Here is a 27,057-nt window from a genome sequence, read left to right on the forward strand (position 1 = left end):
CACTCACTCCCCCCCATCCAGTGGGATGGGGGAGGAAATCGGGAAAAAACAAAGTAAAACTCCTGGGTTGAGATAAGAACGGTTTAATAGAACAGAAAAGAAGAAACTAATAATGATAATGATAACACTAATAAAATGACAACAGTAGTGATAAAAGGATTGGAATGTCCAAATGATGCACAGTGCAATTGCTCACCACCTGCTAACTAACACCCAGCCAGTCCCCCAGCGGCGATTCCCGGCCCCCACTTCCCAGTTCCTAAACTAGATGGGACGTCATATGGTATGGAATACACCGTTGGCCAGTTTGGGTCAGGTGCCTTGGCTGTGTCCTGTGCCAACTTCTTGTGCCCTGGCTGGGCATGAGAAGCTGGAAAATCCTTGACTATAGTCTAAACAATACTGAGCAACAACTGAAAACATCAGTGTTATCAACATTCTTCACATGCTGAACTTAAAACACAGCACTGTACCAGCTACTAGGAAGACAGTTAACTCTATCCCAGATGAAACCAGGACACTAACTTAGGATAAAACTGCTTTCCCTTAATACTGCAGGTTAGAGAATCCTTAAATAGATACCCAAATATTTCACAGGTTCTAGGAAGCCTGTGATTCATATTCAGCAGTGCAAAGAGTACCATGGTGTAACAGGCTCAGGTTCAGAAAGTTCAGGCAGGTACTGCAATGCCGAGAAACTAATATCCTAATAAATGCTGAGTGACAGCAGCAGCAATAAAGCAGTCAGGGCAAGAAGCATGCACCTTGTGGAAAGGTCTGGCAGTTCCAATAAATGATGATAAACTGTTGCTTTCAAAGATAAGTATTTTAAAGACCATATTCCTTGTGCTTTCTTCTTTGAGAAGTTTTGCTGGAATGCTGCTTTTGAGAAGTATAAAAAATAAAGCACTGTTATTGTTAAGAGTGAAAATATAAATTAATTCAGCTATTAAGCAATATGTACCTCCCAGGTGGAATTTATGTGACCTCCTCAGCTCCAAAACATGGGAGGATATGATCATTATTATATAGATCTTTAGAAAGGTATACAGCCAGAAAAGCACTTTATTGGCATCATACTCCAAACTGTCTTGAGTAGAAGTTGTGTTGCCAAAGCTCTCTGCAATACTGTATGCAGCTCACCAACTCTGAGATGAAGAAAGGGGCAAAAGAATCTATGCTTTGCTCTCTCAACCCACTTTCCTATCCTTAAAGTAATAACATTTCATTTGAAGCAAAACCCATCAGGGTCTTCAGGAGATGGAATACACCAACTTAATATGCCGCCATGCAAGCTGTTCTCATGGACTAGGGTGCTCCAGCAATTAAGGACGTCACATAGAATTCAGGAGACATGATAGTATCTTCTGCTGCTACTCCTGTCTTTACAGTTAGTGAAATGACTTTTCCCTCATTTCCCTGAATTTTTCCTCATTACTCAGACCACAAACTGTGTACTGGCAGATACTGTGTATCTGTAAAGACCTAATGCAGTATAAGATCCAAATCTTATTTGGGACATGCAGAGGCAGTATGGTGAACGTGGATGAAAACTGCAAAAAAAATAATGCCATCAGTGGGTTGTTCTATGTCACCTGCATTTGACTTTCTAGATTTTGCTCAGGAACTGTTTGATCACCATGTAACAGAAAACTTGTGTAACTGAGGCATCCAAATGAACTGTCATTAAAAAAAGCAAACACACAAAGAGCCCTCATTCTTTTCTAATAGTGCTTCAGGTGCTTCATCACGCTAAGAGAAAGAATACAGAAAGCAGCTCAATTTTAGAAGGTTCAGAAGGAATTGAACTCAAAAAAAAATTATACCTATCCTCACCATTTCTTATTTTGCCGTACCATCACAGACTTACAACTGGAAGCTGTGGGAGTGGAAAATTATTATCTGGCATAGCTCACAAGAAAGAGCCTTGCACTACCACATGCATGTGAAGAATTTTTCCCCTTCAATGTGTGTTGAAGCCCCCTTACACTGAAAAAGGCCTCCAAGCACGAAACATCAGTTATCACTGCAGTGTCAGTCCCTTCTTCACCACAGTACAGCACCTTCTTTACATTTCAGCAAGGAAATGCCAGTGTGTCAGACACAGCTGCAAGATAGTGTCTACAGCATCACTGTCTCCAGAAGTGATGGAGAGGACAGTTGTGAGGCTACACAAGCTTACTTCCTACTACGCTCTGAGAGGCAGAGCTGCTTCTTCCCTTATTAGCCTTCATTGCACACAGAAGAAATCCCAGCAAGGCTGCCAAATGGTATGACTGGGAAATAACACACCATTTGTGAGGAAGCAGTTTGTACTCAGAGAACTTTGGTTGGTGTCCAGGTGTGATGCATAACAGCAGGGCTTGTCCTTGCAGGGTGCTAACTGCCTCACTCATCTGCGTACTTGCTGCCAGTGGCACGTCAGAGTCAGCCTCATCTGTGTCTTTATACAAAATAGGTGCCATAATAAATGAGGAGCCATATCCCTCCCACTCCCTTTCCTTTTAACCAATTTCTGCCTTTGCCTAGCTAAGCAAACCAATTTAGGACAACAGGTTTTCAGTGTAATTGGCTGCTGCTGTAACAAATCTTGTCTTTCAGAAAGGCAGTAACAGCTGCTGCTGCTGTCAATACTGAAAAGAGGAGCCTGCGTGGCCACTTTGTCATCATAACATGCTCCCCTCTTGATTTCCTCTATGCTCTTCAGCAGAAGAACAATGGAGAGAAACAGATGTTTTTACTGACACAGAAAAGGCACCCCTTCCCAGAATCCTGTTCACAGATAAAAGAAGAGGCTTTTGTGTTTGTAGCAAGTGTCTATGCTTTCCCATGATCCAGTCAAATGTATCTTGGCATACAGTCCACTCTCTAGCAAAAAGCTTTCCCAGTTGCACATTGAGCATATTCTAATATGTTGTATGCAGAAGATGATGTTCCTCAGCAAAGGGAAGCAATTTGGTATTTCTTCCATGAAACAACATGTCTCCAGTTGATTAAAAAATGAAGAAATTAGGTTATTAAGTTATGCTCTATATGGTATGCTATTTTTCCAGGCAGATCTGAAAAAAAATGTGACATCCTTTTATATTACTCTTTTCTCTAGGAAACCCATTTATCAATATTAATTTTGTTTCTGGTGCCTTCTGAAGGGAACTATTGCAGTCAGAGCTAGCCCTCAGCCAAAACGGAGAACTGAGCCTCTCCAGTTTCTAAAATGCTTAAAATCTAGAGGCAAATTATATACCTGGACTGACTATTTTGAAAAAGTAATTGGTGCTTCTGCTTTTAGTATTTGACAAAAATGAAAGTCAGCCTGTATTTAATCAAAACATTCAGGTTCAGTGGTGGTTTAAGTCCTCATATAAACCTGATATTAACTTAAGTTTCATGCTAGTGGAAAAATTAATCCAGTTTCAAATATTCTAGTAGTGTAGGTCAAGAACATCTGGCCACGGCATGCATGAGAAATTTCACCATTTTTATGCTAAAAGGTGACCAGGTGGGAAGCAGAGGCAGAATGGACACATAGTAATGGGTCATTTCATTCTTGTTATCCACTTATTCAGGGACTGTATCCTTGAATTAGAAATCATGACGAAATTGCCTTTGGTGACCTCTATGATCAACAGGTCTGCGTCTATCTGCAAAGGATGCATACATATGCCCTTTTCTGTTGTATGCCTCCCTGACATGATATCCCTGAATCCTGGAAAGCAGCACAGATTCTCACAGGTTTTGCTTGTTCAAAGTTGATGTTGTACCTCAGGGTTCTGTAAATTTGCCCTGTGGAGGACTTCTTTTTGCTGTTGTCCTGCATCAGGCAGTATCAGTTCTGCTGAGAGGGAGTCTATCTGGCACTTCTGCAGATAAATGTGATGCGTTGCTCTCATGCAAAGTTTCCCTAGATTTTACCTAAGTTGGGAAGGAGGTTTGCATACTGTAATCATAAAGCCTGTGCTCCCACCTTCTAGAGTCTGGCACGTATCCTTCATATTATTCTGAGACCACCATGAGAAAAACATGGCATATCAAAACTGCATGCAAACTAAACATGCATCCCTGGGAGGTGAGGAAGAAAATCCACTGTGAGATGGGAGTTTAATGGCAACAGGACCACTCACTGGCATGTAGTTGACAGGAATCAGATGAATCCCAGTCAGCCTGGAGGTGTTATGACTGGACCATACAGAGAAGCAACCCTTTCCCTAGCAAGCCTATCTGACCCCCCCCCCCCCTCTGCCTCCCTCTATCATGACAGATAATCCTTTCAACTTCACTTTCACCAAAACAGAGAAAAGATACCAACTCTTTCTTCTCATGCAGGTACATCAAAACATATCTGCTTACACTTACTTATAGGTAAATTGTGGCCAGCAGGATTAGTCCAAGAAACAAAGCCTTAATTTGGGAATTTGGACACAAACTGAAGCACAGGAGGTGTCTCCTGAACATTGGGAAACACATTGTTACTGTGAGGGTGACTGAGCCCTGGCACAGGTTGCGCAGAAAGGTTGTGGAGTCTCCATCCGTTGGAGATACTCAAAAGCCATCTGGACATGGTCCTAAGCAAACAGCTCAAGGTGGTCTTGCTTGAGCAGGGGAGTTAGACCAAATGACTTTCAGACATCCCTTCCAACCTCAACCATTCTGTGATTCTGTGAATCTGGCTGGCTAGCACAGTGATGTGGCTCACTAACAGAATGTCTTCTGTCTGACTAGTGTGACCTTGGGCCTGTCTGCACATCTCAGTGAAGACAGTCCTTTCATTTGCCATGGTAAACCACTTCCAGCTGCAAACAGAGCATCCCCATAAATAGATTTCTTTAAAGAATCTGCTTGACACAGCACAAACAATCAACTATTACTAAAGAAGGTTCAGAAAAATCAAGATTATACAAAGATAAGGATGTAATTGCTCTTTTTCAGGGTGTCTTCTGTGTCCTGCTTCCCATCTGCTGTCAAGAAAAGAACAAGCAAGGGATGACTGGAGGGAATAACAGTGTTCTTGCCAGTGAATATTAAAGCCCCAATGCCTAGGCTGTGCAACAGCAGGAGCTTCCCATACAGGCGATAGTTTCCTATCACTCATCTTATCGGAAGGCATGTCACATTGCTTTTTGACCCTTTCGAAAGAACTTGGCCCTGGTGTAAGCAAAAGGGTTTTTTTTTTAAAAAGCTGCTTCCCACAACCTCATAGGGTGAGACCCACTCCTTAGAGAATGTTCATTATGTGTAATCAAGAACAAGAGAGAGTAATTCTTCTTGGGTACATGGGTCTCTCTTCTTCACACGCTTCAGCAGACCAAATAAAACCTTGTCTTTGGAGCTAGTTGTTGGACCTGGGACTGCTGGAAATGAGAGTTAAACTGAGCTAGAAAGAGTCAGACCAAAGCTTTGTCCTGGCACAGTCACCTGTGCCTCACTGTCCTAGGTGCCATATCAGGTACAGTTTGATTTGCATCCCTGATAACAACTCAAGGCACTTCTTGGTCCTCTGTGAGCAGCGCAACAGGGAAAGCCAAACTCTTCCTGAGCATTGCCACTGAGCACTTCAATCAGCTCCTTCCTTAGCTGAAGCTGCAGTGGCAAGTTGTGCATTTTCTTTTAAATAACTTTGTGCATCACTCTATTCCCCTGCTCTTTTTAGCAGAAGCTGCCAAATAGCAACAATGGCCTTTGTTTTCTTTGCTTGAGACTTCACTTCAGCAGCCTTCCTGCTCAATAGAAACTCCAGTCCATCAGCGTCATCTCCACTCAGTTATGTGGAGGCTTGAGAAGCAGCAAGCTACATTTAAAGATGGCAAACAGGTTAGGATAGCAATCAATCAAGACTGAGCTTTGGTGCTTCCAGGAGAACACCTGGATAGAGACACTTCATCAGCTGTAGGAAAGCTATTGATCCAACTTTGACCTTATGGCAGGAACAGTGGGTAGATGTGTAGCATCCATATTAGTATCCAAAGAGGTCTGGGAGCGAAAATGTATTTCAAGTCAAGAGTCACCTGCCTCTGCTGTTATAAAGCAAGGCTCCTTCCCCTTTATGCTCCTACCAAACAAGTGAAAAAACAGTCTTTCCTAGCACAGGGCTGCTTGCATGTTAACTTCTCTGCCACTTTGCACTTCAGAAACAGCAGGCAGCAATTAGCTCTACTCTATGTTTATTGTCAGTTTAACTTCTCTTGCCAGCTGAAGAATTCTGTGGCAGAAAAATGCTGAGACTACAGAGATGCAGAAAAAGCTGCCCTAGCAGGTGAGGAACCTGTGAGTTTAGGACTGTATTCTAGTTCGGTCACAAATTCTCAAACCACAGGAAACACCCTGCCAGACCGACAGACTGAGAGGGACCAAATTAAACAGAGACCTTTTTGTCTTGTGTCTTTCACCCAACTGAAATGGAGTAACTTCAAAAACTGCTTGTTCCCTTTTGGAGTCGCTCTCCCTGAATACTGGAATGATTGGTTTTATTGCTGCTAATACTTACAAACAGTGAATTTCAAAGTCTTGTGAGTATTTCATGGAAACAGAAGAACAGCACAAATAAATTTACACAGATATATTTAACTTTGCAGATTGACAGAAAGTGATTTTCAGCAGGACTTTAATAGTAGGTATTCATCATGGGCTGGGAAGTGAGGGCTTCACTATAATGTAAGTGTGACATAGCTGACCCAGATTTCAAAACTGGAAATTCTAATACATGTAGCCATCGCAGGGCAGAAGCTGTGCTTGTGGACCAGTCTAAGAATATTTGTCTACTACATGAAAGAGTAGAAACTAGATTAAGGCAAAGCAGTGAAAGCAGTGCCTTGCACAAAACATCTCCAACTATAACGTCAAAGTGTGACCTAGTGAACATATGGTACTTAAAACTCAGAGGGCCTCACTTTCATTCAATTCACAGCTAGTCATTACTGCAAGTGTGAGGAATATATACAAAAGAAAATAAGGGGATGAACTCAATTAATTAATTATTCCCTGTGAATTATTTATTCAGCTCAAAAAATAGCCACAGGTTTTGCTGCACAAGGAGAAATTTCAAAGTCATTCCACAGAAGCTGCTTACTAATTCCTTGGTGAAGACAGAGCTTGTAGTGAAAGGGTGTAAGGCAGAGCCTGAGCAAACTGCTTAAGACACTTCAGGTGAAATGCTGACTTAAGTGAGTTTTGCCATCAACTTCAGAGCCATTGTTTCCCCTCCAGCTCAACAATGATCGTAGCTGTCTAATAAAAAACTGGCGTTCAGATACTGCAGGCAAACATCAATTTTTATACATGGCTTTTCAAAGCCAAAGCTGACAGCTTCACACAGCTGCCTGTGCATATGTACCCTCTGTGTGACGCTAATGCTCTCTGCAAAAAGTACTTGTGTATTAGAGTCTGATCCTGCAGAGCACTGCAATTCAACAGAGCATTTAAATGTGGAGCAGGTTTTTAAGTGTTTAGTTGGACCACAGCAAAGAACCCAATGCCTTGTAAGATAAGCTCTGACACAACATGCATTTTAACCGGCAGAGCAACAAGTTTGTGGTAGTTTTGAAATAACTGGAGCAAAGCTTTGAAGTATCTTAGGTCAAGTAAATATAATGTTTTGGGGTTTTGGTGGGGTTTCTTTAAAGCAGAAAACAGGAATCATTCCAACAGACACTTTAGAAGATGTGCCAGAAACACATAGTAATGATGATATACATTGTAAGATTAAAAAAAATATTCAAGCATGTTATTCAGTCTTCTCTTTTCAAAAATTACTTACATCCTGCCACGCTGAAGTTGATATCATCGAATTAGTATACAAAAAATTAAGAAAGGTAGATATTGTTGCTGTAGTCATTATTGTCATTATTATTCTAAATAATAAAGCATTTCTTATAACCACAGACCATAAGGAGGGATGAGGCATCATGTTGCTGGAACAGCTTAATAAGAACCTCATTTTTTCCCTTTCCTTTAAAGACAAAACATCAAAAAGCTATAACCAGACTCCTGAAACCAAACATATGGCAATTCACTGCTTACAGATGAATGGCTAGACTTCACGGCTCTGCTTCCATAGCATTGTTTACATGAGGAAAGCTTTAGCCAACTTAGTAAAGTACCCTAAGTCATCACATTTAGTAATTTCTTTAAATCCTTTAGTCCTGAAGTGATGGGCCAAGTATCTAGAGTGAAATAGGGTTGTGTTTTGCAGGCATTTATTCCTTTTAACTGTACAGAGGCAGCAGCCTTTCTCAGCAGAAATAATGCCCTAATCTTAGCGGAAGTCTCACCTTTCCCTTCTGCTTGTCTTTTTGGAGTCTTTTAAACAAGGAATCAGTTTTGACACCCCTCTGTCTTGCTGTGAGTGCCAAAAATTTTAATCTGTTTTCTTTAATGCATCAGGCCTTGTGTTTCAAGTCAAGATCACACTAGAAGACTTCTGTTTTGACTTCAGTCAAGAGTACACTAGAATCTCAGCTTTTCTGTTAATTAGGTGTCTTTAAAACAACCATGAAAACACAGGCTAAGGAAGTTCAAAAGTAGAAGACAGTTAAATATTTTTATACTGAGTCAGAAAACGGAATTTTTCTTCCTGAGAACTAACTCACAATCTTTGAACATCTGGGGTTGAGATGCATGTCAAACAGAACTGTATTTGCTCAAGAAAGCTTATGAGTAGTGTCTTTAAAATTAAACCCAACACAAGGTGTGTCATTGTGGTTGGCTTACTGGCCATCATCACAGATGGCAGGGACAACAGGAAATGTGTCTGCAAGCAAGGTGGCAAAAGCCCTGGTCTGTTCATGTAGCTTTTCCTGAAAAGAGAGCCAAGCTGGGCTCTCCTGGTAGCTTCCTGCTTACCATGTGCTCTCAGGGCTTGGGCAGGTGCTCAGATTTTGATGCAGTGATTTAAAATACTATCATCATTATGCATTTATCTTCTTTTCTACAAGGATTAGCAAATATTGCCTGTCCTGGTCCCAGCATGTTAGAGTTTAAGACTAGTAAAGAAGAGTTATTCGTACAGGTGTCTGTGAAATTCCTCCCCTGTGCAGCATCTTAAAAATGCAACATGGTTGTCCAAAGGCTAGTGAAGTATTTTACAGTAATCAAACTCTGATGTGACAGGAAACTACTCCACACTGCAGATCAGTGTTATTCACAGTTTGCTTTACAATTAAGACGTATGCTGTTAAGAGCAGTGCTGAAAGAGCAGTTTATTACTCCTGAGTTCACAAGAAATCTTCTTTGTTCCTATAAAAAGCAACAGTATCATGTTATCAGAAGTGCTGTTGACTATAACTCTTAACAACTTGTCTTCTATATGTAGACATTTCTCATTTTTAGGAGAGTCTTACAACATGCAACCAGTTAAAAAAAAAATAATTTGCTTCCTACTTACTGCATCCTTCAAAGACTTCTCTGGAAAACACAGGGACATTTGCTTGCCAGAAGAGTGTCTTTCATTAACTGAGTCTCTCTGAGCTGTACCTTCAACACCAAGCTATGAATAATACCCTTGATAGAAGTGGCTCCAAAGCGAACACAAATGTTAAGAAAAAATGTCTGCAGGGATGTAGCAACTGCTGAGGAAAAGATTTAGCTATTGCTGTTCATGGTATTCCGCTGTATTGTAATCCAATTTCAAAATAGACCAAATGAATGGAATTAAACAAGAGGGAACAATAGGTCATATTATAACACCGTATTAAGACAGTTACAGCAGGGGAATTACGTAAACTAACAATGCATTAGTCATCCATAGGCATTTTTAGCAGAAAAATTGAGTTGCCATGGAAGATGCTGATGGCGTTTAAAAACCAAGGAAGTGAGAGCCTGACAGTGTGAGTGTACCTCTGTTAGAGTTACTGGTGGTCAGAAGATACACCAGGGCTGAGGCTGGCCTGATGTAGGACATCTTCGTTATTTACAAACCATCCTTTTGCTATCAGTGCTATTAAGACCTATATGACACAATAAGTTTCTTGGAGATACAATGTTAAAGAATTCAGATTTACAGAGCTGAAAAAATATCAGGAGAAAAGTAACGCTGTCAGGAGAAGAAAAAAGACTTCTCTGTATTGATGCTAAAGGCTTGTATTTCAAGGCTGCACCAGTGGTGCTGACCATTAACCAACCAGTGCAAAGGAAAGGAATTTGCAGGAATTCTCTTCCATATCTCTGTTTTCTTCACTATTTTCCCACTCAGTAGGATGCTTTTGACTCATCCCCCTGAGTAGGACTAATCATCAATACAATTAAAGCACAAGACTTCATCCCCAAAAATGCCACTGCATAGCTTTTATTCCTTCACCTGTGGGATTCCAAAATACCAAAGTGTTTCATGTTTTGTCTTTTTACCACAGAACCTCACACTTGTATTTTCAGTGGGAATACAAGCCATTTTGGTTTATAAGCCCCTGCCAAAAATAATTAGACCCCTTTCTTTAAGGGTCAGCCATATGGAGGTAGTGCCCATATGATACTGCCAAAGGTGTTCATCTTTTTTTAACTGAAAAAATCAAGTCACTCAGCAAAGAGAGCTGCCAGTGTTAGTAGTCCAGTTCCTTCTCAAGTACAAGCAACACCATTCCCCAGGTGCTCCCCAGAACAGCAGAAAAAACAGAGCAACTGGCTGAGGTGTAGCAATGCAAGAGAGCTGCTCTGGGGAGGTGAGGGAAGAGATGCTGGGAATGACTAGCCAACACCACTGCAGATCAAGAAGCCATTTCAGTACCACAAGGACACATTAATTCCTGGACTCTCTGATGCTCACAATTACAGATGGATGTTCCTCTTTGCTACGTTAGCTATCCTGACAGCACTATGATGTTTTGTCCAACATGAAGCTAGAAGTAACTCTTGAAGCTGACAGTAAGTTCACAGGTAGTGCAGCCAGAAGCTAGTTGAGAAGTTTTTCCTGCCACAAAGATTTATGTCGGTATATGTTCCTTATCATTATAACCAAGCAGATCAGAAAGACAAATTAAAGCAATACTGTTAGTTCCCCTCTTCTAAATGGTAATAACTGACCTGTCCAGGGAAACAGGGGGAAGTTGCAGTGCAAAGAAGTGTAATGGCATATGTTGAGTCCCCAGCTAGTTGGCTGTAACAGCTGGGCCGTACTGCTGCTTCGTGGGTTTTCTTCTTTTCCCAGGCACTTCATGTCTGTTCTCCTGTGTCTTGAACATGTAACATCCTATTTCAAGTATTTGAGGGGCATTTTTTATCATAACTTCTTTGCTTAGATTCTCCAGGGTGTTTAAGAATTTGAGTTTCCTGCTATGCATTTTGAAAAAAAATCTGACCCTTTTATTAGTTTGTCCTTATGACTCTCCACGTGACTAAAGCGATAGTACCACTCTCCTTAACCAGGCACAACTTCAAGGGGTCCATAAACCACCACAGACCTTGACAGTTAAAGACCAAATGAATTTTAAGGGCCAGTTTGCACTTGGGGAAATGCCCTTGCAGAGGCATAATAACAACTTCTCTTTGCTTATTTATACTCTGATATCCACACCAACATCATCTGTCCAAGCCCTCCATATTTCAATGGGTTTCAGAATGAATGAGAAAAAGGATGACAGCAACAACAGAAAAATGGCAGGAAACAAATATCACTAGCCTTGTCACCTGTGGAAAAGGCTAAAGAAGACAACAATCTGGTTGCTACAGATCCATTCATAAAGGGTCTGTAGACCCTTTATGTCACTTAAGTGTCACAGGGATAGATGTGAACAAATACACACCTTGACAAACTGGAAATTCTAGAAGAAAATCAGATGTCACATCTCAGCAAATAAATGCTCTGAACACTTCAGTGTGTTGGCCTATCTCTTTTCTTGAGATCGTAGCTGGATGAATCATAGAATCATAGAATATCTCAAGCTGAAAGGGGACCATAAGGATCATCAAGTCCAAGTCTCTACTCCTTGCAGAACTACCTAAAACTAAACCATATGACTAAGAGCATCATCCAGATACTCCTTGAACTCTGACAGGCTTCGTGCTGTGACCACTTCCCTGGGGAGCCTGTTCCAGTGACTCACCACCCTCTCAGTGAAGGACCTCTTCCTAATGTCCAATCTGAACTTCTTCTGACACAGCTTCATTCCATTTCCTTGTGTTCTATTGCTGGTCACCAGAGAGAGGAGATCAGCACCTCTCCCTCCACTGCCTCTCTTGAGGTAGTTGTAGACTGCGATGAGGGCACCTTCTCTTCTCTGAGCTGAACAAACCAAGTGACCTCAGCTGCTCCTCATAAATCTTGCCCTCAAAACATTTCACCATCTTGGTCACTCTCCCCTGGACACACTTCAATAGTCTGATGTCTTTCTTGTATTGAGGTGCCCAAAACTGCAAGCAATACTCAAGGTGAGGCCGCACCAGTGGGAGGTGTCACAGAGTGAGACAATCACCTCCTTTGACTGGCTAGCTATGCTGTGCTTGATGCACTCTAGGACACAGTTGGCCCTTGGTGCTGCCAGGGCACACTGTTGACTCATATTCAACTTGCCATCAACCCAAACCCCCAGATCTCTTTCCGTGTGGCTGTTCTCCAGCCTCTCATCCCCCAATTTGTACATATAAGCAGGATTACTCTGTCCCAGGTGGAGAATCCAGCATGTGCTTTTGTTACATTTCATACAGTTGGTGACTACCCAGCTCTTTAGTCTATCCAGATCTCCCTTTAAGGCCACTCTACCCTCAAGGAGTCCACAGCTTCTCCTAGTTTAGTATCATCAGCAAAACCTCCTTAATGTACATTTGATTCCTGTGTCCAGATAATTTATAAAACCATTAAAGAGCACTGGCCCTAAAATTGACCCCTGGGGAACCCCACTGGTGACTAGCTGCCAGCCTGATGTAACCTCATTTACTATAATTCTTTGAGCCCAACACATCAGTAAATTGCTCACCCAACATATTACAGACTCCTCTAAGTGTATGCTGGACATTTTGTCTAGAAGGATACTGTGAGAGACAGTATCAAAAGCTTTGCTAAAATCCAAAACCCCCACATCTACCGGCTTCCCTTGGTCAACTAGATAGGTGACCTTGTCATAAAAGGAAATTAAGTTATTTAAGCAGGATCTTCCCCTTGTGAACCCATGCTGGCTATGACCAATGACTACATTGTCTCTCAAGTGTTTTTCAGTAACTCCCAGATAACCTTATCCATAATTTTACCAAGCACTGAAGTGAGACTGACAAGCCTGTAATTACCAGGGTCTTCCTTCTTTCCCTTCTTGAAAACTGGGACAACCTTTGCTAGCTTCCCTTTGACTGGGTCCTCTCCAGACTCCCAAGTCGGTTGAAAAATAATGGAGAGAGGTCCTGCAACAACATAGACCAGCTCTTTCAGTACCCTGGGATGAATCCCATCAGGCCCCATAGATTTATGCACATCCAGCTGGAGCAGCAAGTCTCAAACAAGTTCAGAGTCAGCTGGGAGTTTATCATCCCCCCCAGTCATGGTCTTCCAACACAGGGCTCTGGGGGTCCCAGGGCCCACCACTGATGTTGAAGACAGAGACAAAGAAGGCATTAAACATCTCTGCTTTGTCTATGTCCCTATTTGTGAGGTGACCAACCTCATCAAGCAATGGACCAATGTTATCTCTGATCCTCCATTTGTTGTTAACATATTTTAAAAAGCCCTTTTTGTTGTCCTTCTGTATTGGCTTTGTGTGGCAAGGTTTTGGTAGCAGGGTGGAGGGGGGTTACAGGAGTGACTTCTGTAAGAAGCTGCTGGAAGCTTCCCCTGTGTCTGACAGAGGCAATACCAGCTGCCTCTAAAACGGACTCATCGCTGGCCAAGGCTGAGCCAATCAGCAACAGTGGTAGCACCTCTGTGATAACATATTTATGAAGGAAAGAAGTTGCTGGGACACAGAAATGGCAGCCGGAGAGAGAGTGAGAACATGCAAGAGAAACAACTCTGCAGACACCAAGGTCAGTGAAGAAGGAGGGGGAGGAGATGCTCCAGGCACCAGAGCAGAGATTGCCTGCAGCCCATGGTGAAGACCACGGTGAGGCAGGCTGTCCCCCTGCAGCCCATGGAGGTCCACGGTGGAGCTGATATCCACCTGCAGCCCGTGAAGGACCCCATGCCGGAGCAGGCAGATGTCCAAAGGAGGCTGTGACCCCGTGGGAAGCCCACGCTGGAGCAGGCTCTTGGCAGGACCTGAGGATCTGTGGAGAGAGGAGCCCATGGAGCAGGTTTTCTGGCAGGACTTGTGACCCCGTGGGGGGCCCACGCTGGAGCAGTGTGCTCCTGAAGGACTGCATGCCGTGGAAGGGACCCATGCTGGAGCAGTTCATGAAGAACTGCAGCCCATGGGAAGGACTCACGTTGAAGAAGTTCATGGAGGACTGTGTCCTGTGGGAGGAACCCCATGCTGGAGTAGGGGAAGAGTGTGATGAGTCCTGCCCCTGAGGAGGCTGAAGCAGTAGAAAATAACGTGTGATAAACTGACCGTAAACCCCATTCCCCATCCCCCTGCGCCACTGAGGGGGGTAGGTGGAGAATCTGGGAGTGAAGTTGTGCCCGGGAAGAAGGGAGGGGTGGAGGGAAGGTGTTTTGAGATTTGGTTTTATTTCTCATAACCCTACTCTGGTTGATTGGTAATAAATTGAGTTAATTTTCCCCAAGCTGAGTCTGTTTTGCCCGTGACAGTAATTGGTGAGTGATCTCTCCTGTCCTTATCTTGACCCACAAGTTGTTATATTTTCTCTCCCTTGTCCAGCTGAGTAGCGGGCAGTGATAGAACAGCTTTGGTGGGCGCCTGGCATCCAGCCAGGGTCAACACATCACACCTTCACAGGCCAGCTGGCCAGCTTGAACTGTAATTGAGCTTTGGCCACATGGATATTCTCCCTACAGTGGTGAACAGCATCTACTCTGAAGACCTACAAAGGCAGCCTCTAGGCCTTGTCACAGAGATCTCAGGGTGTATAATAATTGTGGGACAATCAGAGAGTGTAAGAAGTCTTGCTTTTAAATCTTCAAGTAATATCTTCCTCTAATAGAAAGCAATTATATCATCTTTAGCTTGTTGTAGAGATAGTAGACTGAACCCCTTGCAACTCTTCTTTCCAGCCCTTCAGCTAGGTTTGTAGCTCTTCTCTGAAATCTCTCCTATTGACTAATTTTCTAGTGTTCACACAAAAACTAGGCGTGTGAAAGATGAAACTCCATGATATTTATAGATAAGGAGCCCCAAGATACCAGTAGATTTTCAAAAGAATGCCCTTTTAGTTCCTGCACCAGAGCAAGCTCTAGTATTTTGTCAGTGTTCACGACCTGTGATTTCTTTCCACAGATGCTGTTTCTGGACTACTCCAAATCTTGCTCTCCTGTCAAACGCTGTAGTCCTTGTTTCAAAAGCTATGACCTGAATCTGACTGTATAAAAATGCATATTGTTTAGTTGCATCCAGCTTACCAAGAGATCAACGCCATGCTGTACCAATAATCTCTTCCTCTCCTTAACAGTCTGCCATGTTTTTATGGCTTCTTCCAGATGGCTATTTCAGAATATCAAGCCAATAAACAGCTACTGTCTGATTCTACAAAGCCTGGCATCCTACGTCATGTTGATTTCTAAAATACTTCGATCTCAAACCTGTTTCACAGCATGTAGGTAGTAGAGACTGCATGGGTACAAAAGTAAAACTCATACTGTTCACCTTCAAACCAAACCAGATTCTCACCAACATCTCCAGTACGATCTCTGTGTGAAAATTGCCCCGATACACTTTGGCCATTTTTCTCTCAATTTGAAACTGAACTGCAAAAGATTTTAAAAAGTAAGCAGACTAATGTACCTGTATGTGAAACTGTGACTTAAGCTGACACAGATGATCGTGGCATATTGCAAAGGGCCATGATTCAAATTTTATTCTAACAATGATAGCACTGTGTAAATGCTCCCCACCCCATATTCACCGACCAACATGACCATAGAATGAATATTGATTGAAATCCTTGTAAGAAGTAAACAAATACACACATCTCCATCACCAAAGCAACTTCAAAAAACCAAAGTCCTTGTTGGGGATGATGAATACCAACAGACCATAGCCTGTCCACTTTCAGGGATAATGAAGGCTTCAACTTACTAAAGCAAAAGGCCTTTTTGACCTACACTTGAGGAAAGAAATGCAATATACTACACTAAAGCAGGCACTATCCACAAAGCAAAAAGAACAAACTAAGGTATTTTCTTTTTCTTAAGAAAAAGACCAAAACTATAGATCCATAAGAGAATAACAGCCTGGCACAAAATGTAAGAAAGGAAACTAGAATACATTTCAGGAATATGGACCTAAAATAAATTTGAAAAATTTAACCTGAAAGAAACAAGCAAACAAAAAAATTGCAATATTGACCTTGAGCTACAGATAAACTGTCCTATATATATAAGCTCCTCAAGCATCTGCCTACATAGTACTTATCCTAGTTATCAATATTAATCTTCTGCATAAATAAAAGCTCTACATCTGTTTCGTCTCCTATACCCATATGTCAGTGTTTCAGTTAATGCATCATACTTCAAAAAACTGGTATCGTTTGCCTATGTTTTGCCTGTGTTAAATAACAAGGGGCAGCTAAACTGTTTTCCATGCGATCTTCTGCATAGTTCTCTGTATGTTACGTGGATTGTTGTAATTATCTTCTGGCCAGGTTACTAAACATTATATGGCATTCAGAAAAAAAAAAATGCTGCAAACTTTGCAATAAATATTGTTAATAAAAAGTTGTTTAAAGTTTCAATGTTTTGCCATTGAAAAAACATGAAAAAAATCTAAAATGTGCCTCTAGACATGGGAACATGATCCTTTCTGTTACAGTCATACTGAGAAAAACAAAAGTGAAAAGTAGTGGAGATACATCATAATTTTAAAGTTCATCTGCCATTAAACCACTATGGCAGATGATTAATTTGTTGAGACAAACTGAAAAGATAGAAAGTTTTAATTAAGAGAGACAAAAGGTGGTCACACATTGGAGCATGGTCAGGAGAGCTTTCTTAGTGTCTGAACTAATGTCTGAAAGTTAGGTCAATTTCAAAGGGATTTATGAAATCAATACCACAATACAGCAGTCAATAGTTATTCTGTATTAGTAACACAATATTGAACTTCTTGAGAGATGCAGAAAGAGCAAATGCTTCTGAACAATAGAGGAAGTTTAAAAAGAAATATTGTCTTTTTATCAGTATCTTTTTTCTTTTATAAATGTCTACTATAAGTAACTATCTTATAATGTCAGTTTAAAAAAAGATGGCAACTCTGAGGTATGGAAGAAACTTCTTCTGAACTCCCAGTAACAGTGAGATTAAAAGATGACACCAGATTGTTTCATCTGAGAGGTCTCCTGGGACCCAGTTAGGAAAGCATGTGCAGTTGAGACAGCATTAGACCATGAGTATAGCTTTCCATACAGAAATTTAAATCTTGTAGTCAGTGGATCTAATCAGAAGCATTAGTGTTCAAAATCATTACTGCAAATCACCATCAGGAGCAAAACTATCAATCCTGCCTGCACCTGCAAAGAGATTATTCATCGTTCCATGTTTGGACAACATTTTCAGAAGCAAGTACAAAGTTAGCCTCCTAGAACAGGAATTATACATCAAAAGAGGTCAGAACTGAAAACAGAAAAGCATGGCCAGTTACAGTTAAAAATCTGAAGAAGGTTTAAATTTAATTTACATTTGTAAATGGACTACTATTCTCTTGGCTCCCTTGCTATTCATCTTACAAAGACATCTCTGAATACAAACCTAACTGAATGTTTCTCTTGACCTTCATAACTTGTCAATAAAGTAAGACATTTTCACAGACATAGCAGAACATACCGTTCTGCCAAAAGAAAATCCCAAATAAATTAAAGGATTGAAAATCTGGCTCCAAGCCAGAGATAAAACCCTCATTTACCACAATTGGACAAAAACTCACTCCAGCTGAACAGAGATACTCAACTGCACAGCATCCATCAAGCCACTGAATGCTTTTTCTATATATCAGGAAGAAAGAAGTGTTAAGATACCCTTTTAGGTTTTATGTGGTTTCTAGTATTGTTGAAGGTATACCCACAATCGCTGAGGAGCGGGGAGGAAGTGGTTTGTGTCTCCTATAAGGTCCTCCATGATGCAGCAAGTCTTGCTGAAGAAGAATGTCACAAGTGCAGTACCAGCTACTCACTAGAAACCTACATGAATCATACAACGTGTTGTAGCAATAAATTAGCTGGAAGTCAAGATGCTCATAATAACTTTACAGTGCACTGCCAGTGGACCTGAAGACCATTCCTGGTTTTTGTTCCTTTAGCAAAATACAGGTAGATATTCAAAGACACCTAGGAATCACTCGCCCTATTTCTCCTGCACAGGAAACTGGACAAAGTAAAAAAAAGATTCAAATGTCCAGATATCCATACACATTCAGCAGTTTTGAAGTTCCCAGCAAAAATGTTTGGAAAAGATACCTGGTAGAGCTACTGTTTTCTTCTATGTTGTGTGTTTAAAATGTATCTTTGTTCTCAAATGTTGATACTTCCACTAAGATTTATGCCTACATAAATTCAGCCCCAGAATGTTTTGAAATATGTAGTAGCTTGATAGTAGTGACTTAATCTTCAGCAAAAGTTCCAATCACCTCTTGGAAGGGTAATACTTTTCTTATCTAATTGTGGTTTTTGAAAAAAATATTAATCACCAGATAGTTTACAACTTCAACCTTGTAAAACATCTTCTCTCCATCTGGGAAATACTCCCTAAATAAACTTCATCATGTTTTATTTTGCTTTGTTTTGTTTTAAATTCAAACTGTATAATAAAATTACTCTCAGAAAGGGTTGGTCATCAACTACAGTAATTTCACCATGTACTCACTTCCACTGTAATCTTCAGCTCACTGTTAATAGGAAAGTATCACCTCTCTACTAAAGAAAATTTGCCTTTCATTAATATTGCATGTTATCTTTATTACTCTATTAAAGCATTACTACTCTTTAGAAGGATGTATATTGAAATGTGTATGAAGAGGTCCAAAAAATCTGGTTTAAAAGTGAATGCAAAAGTGTTGCCTATTAGACTACACACACATACTGAAACTTTCAGCTATGCACTTTACCACATGTCAAGGGAGAAATATTACTTCAGAATATTCACTGAAATATCCCAAAGCGCCAAACCACTTTCAAATGCAATTTAGGCTGGACTAAAACCATAGCTTCAGGGTCTGTTCTTGTGTCCGTGAAAGTCAATGCAAGTTTTGCCACTGACTTCAGTACAGAAACACAATCCAACATAAATCAGAACTTTGCATACTTCCAAAACCCGATCAGATAACCGATTTTGTCCAAAATGTTTAGGATCAACTTGCTCATGATGCTTTAAGTTTCTGACACAAGACAATCTATGCATCTAATAGAAAACATCACTTAAAACCTCCCTAACCACATGTAGGACTCCACAAAATGCTTAGGTTAGAAGCAAATGAAAGGGCAGGAGTTCTCTCTGATAAGGTTTAAACATGCGTAACCTGCAGGGGACTACTGGCAACCAACAGTTGTCATAAATAAACAAATGACCAGTGCTCATAATCTTCTGCTCTCAGACAGTGATGCACAGAGACCGGATCCTGCTGAAGGTCCCCAAGGGCCCTGCCTTGCTGCTGGCTGAAGCAGCTGTGGCAAAGCTTTTGATTTCAGCACTGCAGATCAAACAACAGGCACTGCAGCGCTGATCTCCGCCATCTCCAGAAAAGTATTTGTTGAAAACTAGCAATAACATGATACCGCTATTATTCTCCCACCACCAGCAGAAATAAAACTCATCAGCACATCATGAAACAATGCCCGTTCAACAACACAATCCTTCTCTACACAGCTTGCTCTCCCCAAACTCAAAAACACTGGCAAACAGTGGCAGTAATGCAGAAAGAGGCCCAATGGGGCCAGCAGAAACTGCAGATACTTCACTTTATACACGAAGTGGAAGAAGCCACCTACCTCTAGGATGAAGGAAGCAACATGTGTCAGTAAGATACCCTGCAGGAACCACAAGGTTTATTTTATACTAGTCATTTGTTCCCAGTATATGCAGTATTGGATTCTTAAGCACCGATACTTGAGAGGAGCTGGTCATAAAACTCTGCACTTCAAAATAATTCATTAAAAAAATCACTATAAACATAAATGCTTTTTTTAAAAAACAATACTGAAAATTCTAATTCTACTGCCAGCCAATTCTGTGTCTGATGGCAGATGATGTTCACTGATAGAAGGAATCAAAATGTATTTTCTGTCTGGGGTTGGTATGTTTCCCATGTTTATACATCTTCCAATATAGGAGTACTACAGTAGAATTAACTGTTCTCTATCAGCCTTCTACAGTGAACTGGCAAACATGAAAGCTGAGAAGAAAGAAGAATGCAGTCACCATGTATGTGGCCTGCCCTCCCAGGAAAGACTGAATGTTTTGGACAGCTGTACCAAAACCTAATTGAGTTCCTATTCACCTGTTATGAATCAGATTCCCTCCCTCTGCTCAACACCAAAATGCTCTTTCACACAAAGAAAGTACAAACATGTACATGCAGATAACCACTAAAAAACCCTGACAACTGTTCTTGTCAGAAAGCAGGTGGATTATAAATGAATTTTGACTGTTGCCATAGAAGACTAGATAGCATGATGAAAAAAATACGCAGTACTATGTAGAGATTAGGGCTTTTGAATGTTCCTTTTTAAACCTCTGTGTTTAAAAAGTCAATATTAGGGAAATATTTTCAGAATGTTAAAGAAAATATATGAACTAATTTACACAGGCGATCTCAGGTTTTTATTTTGTCAGGCATTTAGCTTGGCTAAATGGCTGAGAGACCTAGTGTATGCAGGAAAGCACATGTCTTTGTCAGAGTTTGACATTTTCGGATGTTCCTTACATGTCCCTGAAGCAACTGCTTCTTCCCTGCAAGTGAGAAAATCCCTTTGAAGCACGGAGATACCATAGCATCCCACATATGCAATACTTCCCAAATTCCTTCTGACTCACCTGCTGATGACCTCCTGCATAGACACGCATGATGTGGGGCTGACAGCTTGTACAGTTTCCCTTACTTTTATTTCCCCAGAGCATGCATACATTTTTCAAGATAGCACATGAAAGTTTTTCTGAGTCATAAATTGCTACTCAGAGACCTTAGCTTGGATGCTGGTTTTGGAGCAATTTGTGGTATCAGTTGCTACCTTTTCTCAATAGCTACAGGACCATCACATACAGTTAGCTATAAAGCAGTCAGGTGTTCCAGAGCAAACTGGTATATTTAGCTAACAGTCTGATTTTGAATCTAAAACTTTGTTAAGTCAGAATAGACTTTACAACAGGTGAACATTTATAGTTTTAGTTAAAACTTGAAGACCTACATCGTGCAAGTGTGCTTAAAATGTTCATTAGTGAGCTCATGCATAATGTGTTAAATTAAGCACAGAGCTTCAAGGAAGATGCTGGAGACCATTTGTCTATACAGCAACAGATCTGTCTACCACAGTGTGCTCTATCCATCAATAAACTGATATAGCAGTTTATTGAACTATTTTAAGAATGAAAGTGCTGGTGTGCATGACTCACATTTTATTAAGGTAATGACCATGATGCATTCTATTTAGATATGCATCTCATTGCTGAAGATGATCTTGGCATGAGGGCATCAATATACCTATGCTATTCCAGAGCATTACACAATCATAGAAGAGATGTCTGCTTGTGGACAAAAGAAATGCTCGCAATCAAATAAATAATTATAACTGCTACCAGAATGCAATCAAAATACATTACTAATAAGCACTGGAGTGCAACCCTTATGGAAATTATGGATATGCACACACCTACATATATAAATGAGGGGAACGGTTTCCAGATTGTCTGAAAATAATTATTTAACCCATGTTTCCTGATTTTCTTTCCCTTGCAAAGACTTAAATCATGCCATTTCATATTTAGATGTATTAGAATTGCATCTTGCAAAGCAGATATTCTGATGTGATTAATCACCAATACTGTTTTGGAAGAAAGCTATCCATATTCGCAATTGTTGCTGCAATGCCCATAGAGGCACTTGGGCAGTGAGATTGGCACATGAGAAAATTCTGCTCACCTTCCTCACAGGAGTCATCCCAGTCAAAACATTGAATATGGAAGTGTGTCTGTGCATGGAGAAGGGAGGGTAATGCAACCTTGTTATTTCTAGCATGTAAATTGAAACAGTAGTAAATTAAGGGGGGGGGGCGGGGTGAGGTGGGTGGAAGTTGCACCCTCCTGTCAATGCAAGGTCCCTGTCACAGCATCGACTCCACAGGCACCAGAGGCAATATCAAAACTCCCATCTGCTTCAAGGGCACAGGATTGGGCCCCAGGCAAGCAGGAAAGGTGAGCACTGCACTTTGAAGGCGTCCTTTAGCACCTCAAAAATTTGGCTGTTAGGATGAGTCTCTCTGTCTTAAAAAAGAATAACTGATGGGCAGACTGGGAAGGCTGCAAAATCCAGCCTGCAGAAGCCAGGTAGGAACACTACCCTCTGACTTGGCAGACAGAGCTAGTGACAGGCAGCTAAATCTCTGCAAACAAAAGGGAAAAATAGAAAACACCCACAATTCAAGCAGCTGTTGAGGCAGCAACACAGACCAAATCCCAAAAGGGTCACCCAGGCAGGGTGCTCGATCAGGATCCATGTCCAGACCTTCAGCAGTGCACTTATCCCAACAAGAAGTACTCACCAAGAAACGCAAATAATTTCAGAGATTCCTAACTCGAGTGGATAGCTTTCAGATTACAAAACCAGAACCCTCTTGTAAACATGGAAAATAACAGCGTATTCTGAAGAGGTATCAGTCATGCCTCCACACTGCATATGCCTGCTTTACATGGACAGATTTCATATAAATATATACATTGAACACATACAAATATATAAAATCTGTTGCTGCTTACATCATGCCCCAAACATAGGATTTATACAGCTTTAAATAGGTATATATGAGAATGAAAGAGAAATACATTCAACCTATACAGCTTCAATTCAACAAAGCATGCAGAGCACACAAACTCTAAAGAGTTATTTCTAGATAGTGGCACATCTTTTCTTTTAAAGAGATACATTAATCAATCTTAGCTAGCCTCTTACTGATCTTTATAGATAAAACCATTTAAAATGAACTATTGATGGAGTTTATTCTCAGTAGTGCTGGGAAAAGCTACAAACCATAACTATGAAGGAGAGTCAGTTATTGAAAGGAGGTTTCAAGTTTCCCCCTTCCCCTGAATCTCAGCGCAGTTGTGAAAGTGACAGTGAAATCACATTGCTATTCAACGAGTGAGCTGAAAACATGTTTAAAGTTTAGAATGAACTTACTTATTCCTTCCCTATCCACTTTATAAGAAACATCTGTACACCAGGGAGAAACGTGACTCTTTGGACAGGGCTGCTAACCAAACCAAAATGATTTAGCACACAAATCCAGGTGCTGGATTGCTACAGAGGCCTGTAACGTCCCCCAGAATTGCCTGTGTGCAAGCTACTGAATAAAGACAAAAATAGACTCCTTAGTGCAGGCAAACAGCAAGTCAACTATTTTTAACTCAGGTCTTCAAATGCATTTTTAAGTTGCTTAGCTTTAGGAGCAATCCCTTAAGCATCTACAGGCAGTTTGACTTGATGAACAGGCATGAAAAATACTTTTCACATGTTCTGCATATCACATGCACATTATATAAAAATAAAATTTAATTTCTCATTAGAATAAGTGGATTTTAGGCACCCTGGTGAGTTCATTTAAACAAATTTTCATTAGTACAAGCATATTTTTGCAAAACAAATTTGTGCCTACATAAATACAATTAAGCTGTTACTAGTCTCATGATATTGCTTTGTGGCAATCTCAAGAAATGAAAAAACAGTTAAAGTGCTTGCCTGTGGTCAACACACACAACACACACACTCCCTGTCTTGCCAACTGGTCCTATTTTCAACTTTTAAGGAAACAGCTATCTATAAAATTAGTATCCATGACTGCAAAGCTGGCCCATTTGAGTACACTGGATACTTAACTTCTGCCTATTAAAACTACTGCTTGAAGACAGTAAAACACATTGCAAGAGGGGACAGGGTGCTTGTATGTAGTAAGAACACCTGGGCTGCACAGCAAGCATGACTGAACAAGTATACAGCTACTCCCTACATCAGAGAGCCCACTCCTGCCAGCTGTGGGCAAGTGCTCTCCTGGCCCTTTTGCAGCTGCAGTGTGAGAAGCATTTTACAGCCCTGCAGAATTTATGGAAGGACACAGGGCTCTGGCATGAGCAACAAGTAGCCTTAGGTTGAGTACCCCACTTTGCCTTCTACACAGAGGTGAGGAAATCCAGCTGAATGCCAAAAGATGATCTCTACTGAGGCTTTTGTCTCCCAATCGACCTGCTTCTATGGGTTTCTACATAGATGTTGTATATTTCTTCTGATTAGTCACATGAGCAGTCCAGCATGGAAACCCCTAGGATTATTTGCATGATTAATCATGCCGGCAGAACACCTACAAACCTAAGCTTTCATGAATGATGGCTGTGCCTTCAAAACAGTGGAGAAAAATTTATGCCCACAGTGAGGTCTGTTTAAAGCCAGCAGAAGCACTTAACATGAACAGAGAAAACAGGGAAGGAAACGTTTATGAATGTGAGGCAGCTCATGACTTTCTTGAATTGCTCATTTTTCTCTCCCACAGTCTCAAGAGAAGCAACCAACACCTTAGTGGGCACAGGAGCAACATTTTCTTCAAAATAAACTCAAGCAAAATGACCTATTCTCATCTCAGAAACAAATTTATAAATTGGTCTAGTATCATTAATCAGAAAAGCAGAGGCCAAAGTCAACAACGGTGAGGTACAACTTACAAGCCGGGACACACCAGCAAGTGAAATACAGATCCCACTGAACCACAAAGGAGTTTGGGTACGCACTGAATGGAGTCTAGATTTTACTGGCTGTGACTCCCCTGAACCCTGAGATTTACAGAGTCCCATTTAGACAGGCCTAAATGCCTGTGCCAGCTTTCATTCTGTAGACAGAACCACCACCTTTAGAAATATATTTTGCCAGCTTCTGTGAAGCTGGGGAATTGTCCTCGCCCATGGCTAACCTGTCTGATTATACAATAGCCTCATGATCACAGAGTTTAACTCCCCTCAGCCTCATGATCACGCAATGTAACTCGTCTCAGCCTTTGTCTGGTAACGCCTGTGGCAAATTGCGCTGATTACCTTTTAAACAGGCAGATTCCTTTCAACTTCAGGACACCCCACCCCCCCCCCTCCATTCTTCCAAGTGCCATACATTTAGAGCAAAATGCTTGCAGAGTTCAGTTCCTGCTAAATCCAAGTGACTATCTAGGAGCTAAGACCTGTGGATAACTGAATGCAAAAGCATGGCTTCCTCACGCCTCCCCACCCACCTCCCCCCCCACCCCCTGCCCGCCTTGAGCAGCTCAGTGAAAGGATTTTTTTTAAAGATTCCAAGATTAACAGCATACCAAAAATGCAAAAGTGCTGTTCATTGTTTATGCAAATGAAGAATATTTGTTATAAGAAATGTTGCAGAATAACAAAGGAGGACAAGGTTCAGCTGCTGCAGGAAAGAGAAGCTGAATATTGGCTGCAAGAAGGAAAGGCTTGAAAAGAAGTGTATAGTTACTACTTCTTTTACATTGAGAGAAGTTTCCACTATAAGAAATACGTTTACTCCTAGGAATAAGGACGTATTATTCCCCAACAATCAGCGTTAGTCATGATGCGACTCGAGACTAAGAAGATGCACGAATAATGCAGCTAAGCTTCAGCTGACCTCAAACTCGTTTAAGCTAATGCACAGCAAAACCAGAGTCTGTGTTTTCATTCGCAAAACTGCAGGGTGCCACGGAGCTGCTTTATCTTGTCCGTTGCAAGCAGGTGTTGAGGAGAGGTTGCGTAGAAATGCAAACCGAAAGCCCCGGCCAGTTCTGGACGGCTGCCCCAAGTTGTGCTTGTGTCACCTTACGTTCTAGCCGAGTACTCGCGCCCTCATCCGCCGGCCGCTCTCCGCGATGACCGGACTGCAAGCCCTGTGGGCGGACCGAGCGCGGCTCGGCCAGACGCTTACACCCCGCGCCCCGCGACCCTCCCGCTGCCGCCCAGGCACCACCGGCACTACGCCGCAAGGCAGCGGCCAGGGAAGCAAAACAACCCTCCCCGTTGCGCGCCTCTCCGCGCCGCTTCGCGTGCCTTCAGACCCGCCGCGGAGCAGCCGCGCCCGCCGCCGCCGCCGCCGCGCTCAGCACCGCGGACAGCGCCCCGCGGGGGCCCGGCGGCCGGCGGCGGCTTCCGCGGGGCGCCCGGCGGGGCCGCCCGGGGCCGGGACCCGCCGCCGCGGGACCGGGAGGGGGGCGGGGGGCGGCCTGCCGGCGGGCTGCCCCGCCGGGGCGCGCAGACACGCACGCCCACACGCGCACGCCCACACGCGCAGCCGCGCGCACACGCGCACACACACCGCGGCGCCGCCGTCACTCACCACATCCCCCGCAGGGCGCCCCGACGCCGCCGCCGCCGCCGCCGCCGCCGCCGCCCGCCGCCCCCGGCGCCGCGGACGCCCCCCGCAGCGCGGCGGCGGTGGCGCCGGGCGGCCGCGGCTCCATGCGGAGGGCAGCGGCGGCGGCTCGCCTCCCCCCGGCCGCCCCGCGGAAGCCGCCGCCGCCGCCGCCGCGCAGAGCCGGAGAGGGAGGGCGGGGAGCCGCGGCCGCATGGTGCTGCCCGCCGCCCCGCCCGCCGCCCGCCCCCTGCGCACCGCGCCGCCCCCCGCCGCCCGGCCGGCGGGGCCGCCTGGCTGTGGACCCCCGGCGGCCGGGGCCCTCCGCGGACCGGCAGCAGCACCCCCCGCCCCCCACCCCGCCCCGGGCCCCCAGCCCACCCCGGCGGTGGACAGGGATCTCGTCCCTTCCTCAGCGATTCTGCTTCGTTCGCTCGAGTTCGCCCTCGTCTGTTACCTGCCA

The 27,057-nt window shown here is 42.7% G+C and overlaps 1 protein-coding gene across 5 annotated transcripts in view; it reads right to left on the reverse strand.

Moving 5' to 3' along the window:
- NRG1 (neuregulin 1) overlaps nt 1–26,628 on the reverse strand; it is a 472,324-nt gene extending 445,696 nt beyond the window's left edge. For all 5 annotated transcript variants that reach the window (XM_049795863.1, XM_049795862.1, XM_049795861.1 and 2 more), the window contains exon 1: nt 26,580–26,628. The gene's annotated coding sequence lies outside the window, so the exon portion shown is untranslated. The remainder of the gene's footprint in view (nt 1–26,579) is intronic.
- Nucleotides 26,629–27,057: the final 429 nt, after the last annotated feature.

Source organism: Accipiter gentilis, chromosome Z (assembly GCF_929443795.1).
Source record: "Accipiter gentilis chromosome Z, bAccGen1.1, whole genome shotgun sequence".
NCBI lineage: Eukaryota > Metazoa > Chordata > Aves > Accipitriformes > Accipitridae > Astur > Astur gentilis.